This window comes from Pristis pectinata, chromosome 7 (assembly GCF_009764475.1).
Source record: "Pristis pectinata isolate sPriPec2 chromosome 7, sPriPec2.1.pri, whole genome shotgun sequence".
Classification (NCBI taxonomy): domain Eukaryota; kingdom Metazoa; phylum Chordata; class Chondrichthyes; order Rhinopristiformes; family Pristidae; genus Pristis; species Pristis pectinata.
The window spans coordinates 42,610,148-42,621,622 of record NC_067411.1 but is presented as its reverse complement, the minus strand read 5'-3'; positions in this window follow the sequence as shown (position 1 = coordinate 42,621,622).

The window sequence follows — 11,475 nt, the reverse complement described above, 5'->3', positions numbered from 1 at the left end:
CATCAGAATGGGAAGAAATTGTTTTGAGCAAGTACAGAGGCAAGGAAAGGTGAGGAAGGAAGGAAAGAACAGAAAGGAAGACACTTGACAAGGCAGGAGATAGGGGTAAATAACTAATAGTTCAAATGAAGGTTTGAGGCTGAAAAGAGTGTTAATGAGACACGTGTAGCAGCAACAAATATGTTAAAAGCAGAAATGGCCTCCTGGTGCAGTCCTTCCAAAACACTCTGAACTTCAGCATCACTGTGAACTGCTCTCGAGGTTGTGGTAGGGATGAGCCTGTTACCCAACTCCTGCTGGGCAGACCCTTTACATGAAAATTATGGAGAAAGATGCTTTGGTATCTGTCCCCTTCATCCCCAATAGGTCTCCATGCTCCACTAACTATCCCCCGTGATACACAGTGAGACAGTCATCAGTTGCTGGCTGATGGTCTACAGGGTGAGAAGGGCCCTGTGGTTCGCTCAAAAGCTGCTGGTCTGCAAGCAGGAAGAACCGTTTGTTACTGAGTGTTGCCGACTAGCACACTCCAAGCTCCAGAAGTAAGCTTGGTTGGACACAGTGGTGTGAGGTGTGATGTACACAAAGAACCTGTGGGGTAATACTAGGGTGTAATGCCTTCTCCAGCAAGCCTCCCCTTACACCAGGAGGCCATTTCTGCTTTTAACATATTTGTTGCTGCTACACGTCTCTCATTAATACTCTTTTCAGCCTCAAACCTTCATTTGAACTATTAGTTATTTACCCCTATCTCCTGCCTTGTCAAGTGTCTTCCTTTCTGTTCTTTCCTTCCTTCCTCACCTTTCCTTGCCTCTGTACTTGCTCAAAACAATTTCTTCCCATTCTGATGGAAGGTCTGGGAAGACAAAACCCAATATTATTAAAGACATGAGGATTCCCTTTTACCCTCGATAACAACTACACCTGCCAATCACTCCACATTTACAGCTCATACCCAACACAGAAAGTGGTCCCGCACTACTGTAGAGCAATTGGATGGCTATGGTGAAGATGGGATGGTTTGGACCAGGAAACTGGAAATAGTTAACTTGATGGAGGATGTTGGAAGAGCCATAGACAAAGGAGGGAAAATCTGAAAACTGTCAAGTGGAAAGTTGCAGTCATTCAGAAATGTGTTTGGTTAATAACTTGACCTTGACTATAAAAGTGGGCCATGGTGCACCTCCCAACTGGAGGTTAATAAAGACAAGTAGTGATAATGTTCCCTCTGTTGCCATTTATGCCTCCTTTGGATTCATCTTTACTTTCTTTATTCCTCCCTTTATACTGGTATGGTACTAAAAACTCACATTTACATTATCATTTAGTAAGAGATTTCACAGAGTTGTATAGCACAGAAACGGACCCTTTGGCCCACCACGTCCATGCCAAACTTGTTGCCTATCTACACTAATCCCACTTGCCTGCATTAGGACTATATCTTTCTATGCTTTGCCTATTTAGGTGTCTGTCTAAATGCCACCTAAATGCAGTAATTGTATCTGATTCCACCACCTCCTTTGGCAGCGCATTCTAGATATCAACCACTCGGTGTAAAAAAAGTTACCCCTCAGATCCCCTTTAAAACTCCTTCCTTTCACCTTAAACCTGTGCCCTGTTATTTTTGAGACCGTTAACATGGGAAAAGAATTTTAACTGTCTACCCTATCTGTGCTTCTCATAATCTTATAAACTTCTATCAGGGCATCCCTCAGCCTCCTTCACTCCAGGGAAAACAAGCTTGGCCTATCCAATTTCTTTCCATAATTAAAGCTCTCCAATCCAAGCAATATCCTGGTGAATCTCCTCTACACTGTCTCCAATGCAATCACAATCTTCCTATAGTGTGGAAACCAGAACTACACAATACTCCAAGTGTAGTGTACCATCCCAGCTCTTCCTCCACCACCCTTATCGACCTGTGTTGCTACTTACAGGGAGTTATGGACTTTGGACCCCTCAGTCTCAGGGTACTGTAAAACCTGAAATCCAGCTGATGTTCTATATACAAAAACATACCGTGAGGACGTGCATGATCATTGATACCAGCTTTGGGATCACTGGGTTAAAGTAGACCTGTGAGAATCGCTAAGTTGCTGCCAATTTCACAAAGTAATGCTGATGAGTACTGGTGTAGTTTTCGGCATTAGTACTACAAAATCCTGACCTGTACATTTACAGTTACATGAAAGTAGCACCATTTACTACTTTCAATGGTGCAATCATGTAACTGAAAAAGAAAACAACTTATTTTGAAAGCCTCATCTTAAACAATTGCATCTTGTAGTCAGCATTCCTGGGGTCATCTTGCTTTTTAATTTGATTTGGGGCCTGATTTGTGGGCAGTGCTTGCCTCCAGTGCAATGTTTTCCTTGTACCAGTATTAAAGTGTATTAAAATTGTGTCAGTCATAATTTGCCCTTAATAATACCTTGATCCTGGAAAAACTTGTGCAACGTAAGGGAAATTTTACCCTGGTGCATATGCCCAAGGGAGTTGGGAGTACATTGATGCTTATCTGACTTCTCAAGTACATAGAGTAATAGAGGTGAACAGCATGGAAACAGGCCATTTGGTCCAGCACATCTATGCTGACGAGTGGGCACCCATCCACACTAATCCCATCTGCCAGAACTTGGCCCATACTCTTCTATGCCTAAGTGATTCAAGTGTTCATCTAGGGACTTCTTAAATGCTGTCAGCAATCCTGCTTCTACCCGTTTCTTGGCAGTGCATTCCAGGTACTCACCACTCTCTGGGTGAAAAAGGTCCCCCTCATATCCTTTCTGAATCTCTTCCCCCTTACCCTAAATCTATGTCCTCCAGTTTTATCTACTTCTGATATGGAGAAAAGTTTCCTGCAGTCTACCCTATCTATACCCTTCATAATTCTATATACCTCAATCATGTTCCCTCTTATCTTCCTCCACTCCACAGAAAACAGGCCTAGCCTCTCCAGTCTCTTCTCATAACTGAACTGCTTCATCCCAGGCAACATATTGGTGAATCTCTCTGCACCCTCTTCATCACTATCACATCATTCCTATGGTGCGGTGTCCAGAACTGCACACAATACTCCAATTGGGGCCTAACCAAAGTTTTATAAAGTTGGAGCATAACCTCCCTGTTTTTTTATTCAATGTCACGACTAATGAAGGCCAGTGTTCCATATGCCTTCCTAATCATGTTATCTAATGCCATCTTCAAGGATCACTGGACTTATAGTCCAAGGTTCCTCTGTTCATCAATGCTGCCTAAGACCCTACCATTCATGGTATATGTCCTAGCCTCATTAATACTCTCAAAATACATCACCTCACATTTATCTGAATTGAATTCCATCTGTCATTTATCAGCCCATTTCACTAACAAATTGATATCATACTGTATCTTATGACTACCTCCACACTAAATCTAAATCTCTTTACTATCCATGACTCTGTCAATCTTTGTGTCATCTGTGAACTTATATCATGCTTCCTAGATCCACATCCAAATCATTCATGTATTTTACAAAGAGCAAAAGTCCCAGCACCGATCCTAGTCACAGGCATCCAATCACTAATACTATTACCTGCTGTTTCCTATTGTCAAACAAATTTTGGATCCAATTTGCCAAATTGCCCTGGATCCCATGGGCCCTAACCTTGTGGACCAAACTCCCATGTGGGATCTTGTCAAAGGCCTTACTGTAGTTCATGCAAATCACATCTACTGCTCTGTCCTCATCAATACACTTGGTTACCTCTTCAAAAAAAATCAATCAAATTGGTCAGACAGGGTCTGCCTTTGACAAAGCCATATTTACTGTCTCTGATTAGACCCTGTCATTTCAACTGATTGTTAATCTTGCCCCTCAGCATTTTCTCCAGTATCTTCCCCACTACTGATGTTAGGCCCACAGGTCTATAGTTAGCAGGCTTTTCTCTGCTTCCTTGTTGAAAAGGGGGAACCACAGTTACTATCCCCCAGTCAACAGCAACTCACTTTTGGTCAGTAAGGTTTTAAAAATCTGAGTTGTCACACATACACTGAGCAAAAAAAATCTTTAAAGGAATAGAGGCAATATTTGAAGGACTTTTCTTAATTACAGAGAAAATAGACAGGAAATCGAATATATGTTGTGCAGAATTAGGTCTGATCAATGCATTAGCATTCCTTGAACATAAACAAAATGGTGGGTGTGATAAGTCCTTCCTGTGGCTGCTTGAACTATTTTAGTTATAACTGTGGGGAAAGCTATGTGTAGTCAACCATTTGGAATCTATTTTGCACATTGTAATTCAGTCCTAATAACGATCTGCTATTAATAGCTGAAAACCAGTCCTTTGAACTTTGTGAATTGCTTTTCCGTAAAGCTGGTGATTTCTTTTGATAAAAGAAGTGGATAGATTAAAAAAAATGAATCTAAAGGACTCAATTTTAAAGTTAAAATAACTTTTGAATCTGCTTCCGCTTTGTAAAGCAGTGTATTCCTGATCAAAAGCTGGAAGTGGTTGTCTGCATCTGAATGGGTAGTGGATAAAGGATTCAACCTTGGCTTTCAAAGAAGAAATGGGAAGTAGTTGAAGGGGAAGTACCACTGGGGAAAGAGCCGGGGAATGGAATGAACTGTAACGGTCTCATAAAAGTTGCTATGGGATCAATGGGTCTTCTGTGCTATAACAATTCTGTGTAGGTCTTCTATAAAAGCACAGTACATTTTGTATTTCCATTGCCATATTCCTAGGCACATCTTCTATTTTTCCCTCTCACTTTGATATTCTGTTGGAGTCATTTTATACCTCTTTTGGACCCACCTTTTGTCTGAAATTTCACCATGGACAAGACCTTAGAAGTACTTGAGTGGCTATTAAGTGTTTATGATGTCCTCAGGCTGTAAAAGGCAATTTCTACTTTCTCTCTTGTACCAGCTCTCTTTTAAGAAACATCATTTCAGTCTATTATTCTGGCATTCATTCAGTTAAGTGTAGTTCATTGAAGTTTGTATTGAATTTACATGCTGAGCATAACTATTAATCTTCAAGACAGGCAAAAACCAAAGAGATCAGCAAATATCTTTCTATCCTAGTCTAAGATGGAACAAATACTGATTTAAAAAGTCAGAGTTTTTTTAAATTCATCAATTCTTGAGCAAGAATACACCAACAAGGAGATGGAAGCAGATGTAATGGAAATGTTCAAAAAGGAATAGGATTAATACATTAAAAGTAAATATTATGCAGGGCAATGGAGTTAGGAGCAGTGGGGGTGGAAGAAGTGGATATGGGGAGTACAGATTGCATGTGTCAGAGGAGAAGTGGTAGAACTAATTGGACAGCTGACGTTAATGTGATGGGCTGAATACTCTCTTTGTGTACTGTGGAAATTCTGTGACTCAATAGTTTGCACAGGAAAGCTTACATTACAATAATTGCAGAAGCCTCCCATTTGCCTTTTATCACACCAACCATCCTTCTCTAATATAAAATTTCACCTACCTGACTTGTGACTTACTGAAAATACATCCAATAGAAATCCCATGAGCAAAACTGGTGATGCAAACAAATAGAAAACACACAAAGGGCATCGTAACAGTGCAGAACATTGGGGAACAACACTCCAGCATCGTTGTCATTCTGATGCAACAAGATTTCCGGTTGCCAATACAACTATAGGTTATGGGGTTTGGAGGTCATTGAGAAGGCTATTTAGCCCTTGAGCCTATTTTGCATTTTAGTTTTCTTCTTTTGGAGGCTGCACAGGCAATCTGTTCCTACCTCTCTAAAGTGCAGCTATGAATTGTTATAAGATTTTTAAGGTATTACTTAGAATATTCGAAATTCCAATATTTTATTTAAACAGTACTGTACACAAATTCAACTGCAGTCACTTATACTTAATGCAAAATATAGCAATAGTTGTGTATTCATAAAATCACAGAATTATTTTGGCAAAGAAGTGCACTCAGACCATTGCATCCATGCTGGCTTCCTGCAAAGCAATCCATTTGCCTGCTGTTTCCCTATAGCCATGTACATTATTTCCCCTCAAGTGCCAATCCAATTCCCCTTTGAAAGCTCTGATTGATACTGAATTCACCAACTTTACAGGCAGAGATTTCCAGACAGCATTGTATCCTGCTTAAGAAATATTTAAGTTGGGTAGCTTGGTTGTCATTCATCAATGAGACATGGAGCCTTTCTACCATTATGTTCCCCAGTCTTATAAAAGAAGAAATCTGAATGGCAAAACAGGCTCAAGTGTCAAGATCTTTGATTCCAATATTCCTAGTTATCTAGCTTAGGAGGGTGATGTGTTACCAAATCTCAGAGAGGAACAAAGGAATTACCTGGACCTATCCCCCTACCTACCTAAACATCATATGGGATGACTCTGATACCATTTGCCTACACTTAATATGCATCACTTGCTACATTCGCTGAAACATAGAGGTAAATTCTCCCACCCTGCCTAAATCCTCTCCTTTTTCAAGGTAGTGGTTATAGTGTTGTACACAGCTATGTTGTTCAGTACTTCCCACTTTGAAGGCATCTATGTATACACCATTCCTTTTGTTCCAATAGCTTGGGTCTAGAAAGTCTGTAGAACTTCCCATTTCCATCCACACTGCAGCCACAGTAGCTTCTTCAAAGCACCATTCAGCTGGATGACACTAGGAAGTCTCCCTAGATATCAGGAGGTGGAATAGGACTACAGCAAAGGTGGCCCTAGGAGTTTTTCTGACTGCTGCTTCTGCTATCACTACTGAGTAAATCATTATGCCCTCCAACAGGGGAGTGGAAGGGCATGAGTACAATATGGAAATGAAGCTCACACCTACTATTGAACAAATGCAAGCTGTAGTTATGAGCTAGGGATCACACTATCCATTTTATCTTGTGCCGAAATCAATATATTAGATAATATGTGCTCGCTCTACAATTAAGGAATGAAAGTCCAACGTACTGCTCATATCTGTCTTAGTGCATCTGACATAATAATGTAGTCAATTCTTATCCCAGCCTATGTTTATTGTCTGGTAAAGTACACAAGAAAACCTATAAAGCAAGTAAATAGATACTATTTTCACTGACAATATATCCTACAAATCAGGGTCCTCAGATTATCAGATGATAATGTCAGACTTGTTTGTTTGAAATCCAGTTCAGGATGAACAGAAATTTCTTCCAGATAATGAAAAGACCGAAGCATTTGACCTTGGACTCTGCTACAAACTTTGTTCCCTAGTTATTGACACCATCTCTCTCTTTGGCAAGAGTTTGAAACTGAACAAGTTGCTTTGCAACTTTGATGTCATATTTGGCACCAAATTAAGTTTCCATGCCATCACTAAGGATGCCTACTTTGTAAATCACCCAACTCCACTCATACCTCAGCTTATTTGTGGTTGGGATCCTTCTCCATGCCATTGTTTCCCTTGTCCTACTCTTTATAAATTTGAGATCAGCCAAAGCTCTGCCAATGTATCCTAACATGCACCAAGTTCTGTCCGCCAATTAACCTATGCTTGCTGATCTACCCTGCTCCAAGTTAAGTAATACCTTGATTTTAAAATTCTCTCCTTTCTTTTAGTTTCCTCCTTACTTTCTCCAGCATATAACATTTCAAGAATGCAATTCTCCAAATTTGTTTTTTTCTCAAACCTGAATTTAATCTCTCTGTTTTCAGCTGCCTAGACCCTTAGCTCCGGCATTTCTTCCTTAGACTTCTTTATCTGTACCCTAATGACTTGTTGTTTGGCTTGAAGTCAAATGTTTCATTGGTAGCACTCCAGTAACTTTTTATTACATTAAAGATGCTATATTGCTGCAAGTTGTTGGTGTGGGAAGTGAGTCCTAAATTTGAATATCTCAAGCAGGTGCCTGTACATGACCTTATGCACCAGGCTACCTCAATTGGTCTCAGGTACAACAGAAGTCCTGGATGGTAACCACCAATGAGGAAAGGCATTAACAACAAAATTCTTGAGAATCAAAGACTGTGGGGCAGGGAGTTCAAAGGACCACAAGATTTCCCAAGATTTCCAATGGAAGACACCAAAGACTCTTGTATGTCACTGAAGACTCTTGCAAATTTCTACAGATGTACAGTGGTGAGCATTATGACTAGTTGCGTCACAGACTGGTATGGAGCCTCCAATATGCAGGATCAAAAGACACTGCAAAGGATTGTAGACTAAGCTATCTCCATCATGGGCACAACCCTCCCCACCATCGGGAACATCTTCAAGAGGCAGCGCCTCAAGAAGGCAGCATCTATCAATCATTAAGGACCCTCACCACCTGGGACATGCCCTCTTCATGTTACTAGCATCAAGGAGGAGGTACAGGAGCCTGAAGACCAATACTCAATGTTTCAGGAACAGCTTCTTCCCCTCCGCCATCAGATTTCTGAACAGTCCATGAACCCATGAACACTACCTCGTTATTCCTCTTCTGCACTATTTACTTATTTTTGTAACGTAGTAATTTTTATGTCTTGCACTGTACTGTGGTTGCAAAACAACAAATTTCATGACATATGTCAATGATAATAAACCTGATTCTGCAAAGGAGATCAAGTCCTGTCAGTGTTTTGATAGAATATTCAAGTTGCCTATGAGTGCAATTCTAACAATGTTCAATAATCTTTGTGCAATCCTGGAAAAAACTGGCATACCATTCACCACCCTGAACATTCATTCCCACTGGTGCATCACGGCTGTAGTAGGCACCATATTCTTCCACAAGGTTTCTGACAGCAACTTGGATATCCACCACCTCCGCTACCTGGAAGAACAAGAGCATTTGGTGCATGAATTCCCCTTCTAGTTGCTCACCCTCCTAATTTTGAAATATTTAGTAGGATCAAAATTATGCAGCTCACTACCCAACCATACTGCGAGAGCACTTTCAATGTTACATGAGGGGCTCATTATCAGTTCCTTGAAGGCAATTAGGATTGGGCGTGAAATGCTAAACTCGCCAGTAGAGCCCATATGCAAAAAATCTTTTTTAAAAAAATTGCAGGTCCCAAAGCAACTACCTTCCCACCAGAATTCAAGCTGGATGCTGGTGTAACAAAACAAAAAGATGGACTATGGCATTCAGAGGTCAAGAGTTAATCTGCACTGTAAAGCCTTTCTGATGGTTGCTAGTGGCAAAACATTTGTTCTGGGTGTTTTCTTTAATTGCTGTCATCAGCTTTTGTGACTGATTTAAATGTTAACTCCTTTAGTGAATCACATTGGACTGAATCAAATCAAGCAAATTAAGCCTCTGCAGCTTCATAAAGATCTTGGTGTACCTTGCAATTGTTCTGATGGCAATATGCTGTTCATCTGAAGACAATGCACCAGTAGCATTTATTCCTTTGGCTGTGCTCCCATGGAACTGAGAGTTTTTTCTCCCCTGCACATTTTCAAATATTGAAATAGAACTAAACGTCACGCTCATGGGAAGAGTTTCTGAAGCAAGAGGAGCAAACCCTAACATGTTGCTTTAAGGCTTCCTGGTGGAAGACCAATGCAGGTCAAAGTATTTTTTTAAAACTTACACTGAAACGTTCTCACCCACTCTCCTAACTTTGCTAAGCTTCAGTCCAACAGGAGGCTAACACCAAACAAGATCTCATCTCATATGGGTGGTGGGTTGGAACAGTTTGGAACACCAAGAACTAGAACAACTTCTGTCACTGGGAGGCCTGTCTCCATTTCTGGCTGCCTACTTTGGGAAAGATGCAAAAGCCTTAGAATGGTTGCAGAAGGGATTTGCTAAGATGACTTCAGGGATGAAGACCTCATGTGAAATAGGCAGGAGCTGTTCTCTTTGCAAGGGGATCTGACGGGTATTTAAATTCATGAAGGATATTATTGGAGTAGATAGAGAGAAACTGTTCCCATTGGAAGAAGGGGTAAGAACTAAGGGATGTAGAATGAAGGAACTATTTTAGCAAATTTCTTCTGTACCCTCTCTAAAGTGCCTCTATCTTTCCTGAGGTGTGGCTCTTATAACTGGATAGAATATTCAAGTTATGGCCAAACGATTTATTGTGACTTCTTTGCTGTTGTTCTTTATATTGTTACTTATTGGCAAAGGAATCAAAAATCAAGGAAAATCTTTTTACATAGCAAGTGGTTAGGGTCTGGATGCACTGTCAGGGTATTAGAAGAGGCAGATTCAGAAGGTAAATGATAAGTATTCAAAGGAAAGAATTTGCAGGACTATAGTTAGAAAAGAGGATAGACTAGTTAGATTGGTCTTCCATAGAAGCCAGCACAGATTTGGAAGGCTGAATGGCCTCTTCCTGTGCTGCAACCATTCTGCTATTCTGTCATTAACACTTTGGAGCACTAAGTGTTTTTTTTTAACTAATTGGGAATATTGGGGCAAGACTGAGCAGGTGAGTGACATCAGTGGGTAGCGCGCGAACAATTTAAAAAGAAGATTGCCATATCCAGTGGGCAGCGTTCGGAGCAGGCAGTGGAGTGAGAGGTAGCAGAGTGATTGGGCTTTGGCTCAACGGGCTTAGGCAGTAACGGAGCAAAGCGAGGTAGGTGCTAACAGAGGAAAGGGAGTAGTACGAGTGCGGTTTTCTGTGCTCGGTGTCAAATGTGGGAAGTTCTGAAGTCCTCCAGCCTCCCGGACAGCCACTTCTGCACCAGGTGTGTTGAGCTGCAGCTCCTAAGGGACCACGTTAGGGAACTGGAGAGGCAGCTCGATGACCTTCGTCTGGTCAGAGAGAATGAGGAGGTGATAGAAAGGAGTCATAGGCAGGTGGTCACACCGGGGTCACGGGAGGCAGGCAAGTGGATCACAGACAGGAAGGGGAAGGGGAAGAGGCAGATACTAGAGAGTACCCCTATGGCTGTACCCCTTGACAAGAAGTGCCCCTGCTTGAGTACTGTTGGAGGAGACAGCGTACCTGGGGGAAGCAACAGTTCGGCCCTGTAGCTCAGAAGGGGAGGGAAAGAGAGAGGAGGGCAGTAGTGATAGGGGACTCTATAGTTAGGGGGTCAGACAGGTGATTCTGTGGATGTGAGCGAGAATCCCGGATGGTATGTTGCCTCCCAGGTGCCAGGGTCCAGGATGTCTCTGATTGGGTCCACAACATTCTTGAACGGGAGGGAAAGCTGCCAGAAGTCGTGATACATGTTGCTACCAACGATATAGGTAGGAAGAGGGATGAGGTCCTGAAAAGTGAGTTTAGGGAGCTAGGCAGAAGGCTGAAGAATAGGACCTCAAGGGTAGCAATCTCAGGATTGCTGCCAATGCCACATGATAGTGAAGGTAAGAATAGGAGGAGATGGCAGATGAATGCATGGCTGAGGAGTTGGTGCAGGGGGCAAGGTTTTAGATTTTTGGATCATTGGGATCTCTTCTGGGGAAGGTGGGACCTGTATAGATTGGATGGGTTACACCTGAACTCGAGGGGGACCAATATCCTCGCAGGCAGGTTTGCTAGTGTGGTTTGGGAGGGTGGAAACTAGTTTGC